The following is a 1,873-nucleotide window of genomic DNA, read 5'->3' as shown; positions in this document are numbered from 1 at the left end:
CTACATATTCTACGAAGATCTTTATCGGTCAAACCGCATAACAACATAGGTTCTTCCCTTTGTCATCGGTATGTTACTTACCCGAGATTCGATCGTCGGTATCATCATACCTAGTTCAATCTCGTTACCAGCAAGTCTCTTTACACGTTTCGTAATGCATCATCCCGTGACTAACTCATTAGTCACATAGCTTGCAAGGCTCATAGTGATGTGCATTACCGAGAGGGCCCAGAGATACCTTTCCGATACATAGAGTGACAAATCCTAATCTCGATCTATGCCAACTCAACAAACACCACCGGAGACACCTATAGAGCATCTTTATAATCACCCAGTTACGTTATGACGTTTGATAGCACACAAGGTGTTCCTCCGGTATTCGGGAGTTGCATAATCTCATAGTCATAGGAACATGTATAAGTCATGAAGAAAGCAATAGCAATAAACTAAATGATCATAGTGCTAAGATATAACTGATGGATCTAGTCCATCACATCATTCTCTAATGATGTGATCTCGTTCATCAAATGACAACACATGTCCATGGCTAGGAAACTTAACCATCTTTGATTAACGAGCTAGTCAAGTAGAGGCATACTAGGGACACTTTGTTTGTCGATGTATTCACACATGTACTAAGTTTCCGGTTAATACAATTCTAGCATGAATAATAAACATTTATCATGATATAAGGAAATATAAATAATAACTTTATTATTGCCTCTAGGGCATATTTCCTTCACAGGCCTCGGCCTCTCGGCCAGTGTCACAACAATCCTCAACAAAGAAAACGAAGAAGACATTGGGCCACGACGTTGCTCCTCCTCCTTTTGTCCCAATGGCGAGCGAAATTGGAGTGCCTTCCTAGTCCTATGCCGGACCAAAAACCACGATGTGGAAAAAAACCATTCGTTTGTATTCGGTTTCTGTTCCATTAAACACAAGGCGGCCATGGAAAATCTTGGGAAATATGTAATGTTTGTTATTTACTGATGGATTTGTGATTTTAGGGGGAAGATAGTTAACGATGAATCATTTATCGAGAATATGACTTCCTCGTCCAGCTCGGCGCGGCCGGGTCGACAGCGGTGTGCGCGCCAGCGTACACCGCATGATGGGCCGGACCTGACTACGCCGAGGGGCTGGTGGCCCTGGACGCCGCCACGCTCAACACCATCGTGTTCACTAGCTCAGCCAAGGTGAAGGGGCTGCTCAAGGGGCACGACGCTGCGGGCGGGAGCTGGCCGCGGCTCAGGGTGCGGTGGCCTGACATGGTCATGGTCGCACATGGACCGGTCACCGTCGAGGGCCTCAGGAGGCTCGACATTGAGCTCCAGGTTTAGCAACTTTCATGGAAAGATGACTCTGGATTTGACTGAAGATTAGTTTGATACACATGAGGTGCTCGATGTATTGCTGAGAGAGAAGAGAAAGAACATCAAGTCCAAGTGTCTGCATGCTATTTTTTTTTTCTGCCAACTCAGACCGGTGGTGGGCCTGATCAATTTGTGACATCATCAAAGCACTTAGCTTTCATTGTCAGTGTTTTTTTTTTTGGTGTGGTGATTTTTATGACCAAATGTAAAATGGTGATTTTTTTTCTGCTAATGACACCGCTATTGCGGGTGTTTTTTTTTCGTTTCACTTCACCACCACCGGTCCTCCTGTCGCCGGCGTGTTTCCTCCCGCGGCAAACTCCCCCGCTCCACTGGTCGGCCGGCGAGCACGCCACTGCTACGGTCTGTTCGCTCATATCTACCCCGCATCGGCGGCTCCCAGATCCTACTCCACCTTTGCTTTATCCAAACCCTGAGCTCTGCGGAGCGACTCCAACAGTCGAACTAAGCAGCGCCGGCAGAGTAACCGAGGCCGG

The sequence above is a fragment of the Triticum dicoccoides genome, chromosome 1A (assembly GCF_002162155.2).
Source record: "Triticum dicoccoides isolate Atlit2015 ecotype Zavitan chromosome 1A, WEW_v2.0, whole genome shotgun sequence".
In the NCBI taxonomy this organism is placed as follows: domain Eukaryota; kingdom Viridiplantae; phylum Streptophyta; class Magnoliopsida; order Poales; family Poaceae; genus Triticum; species Triticum dicoccoides.
Note: the sequence above shows the minus strand (reverse complement) of the source record.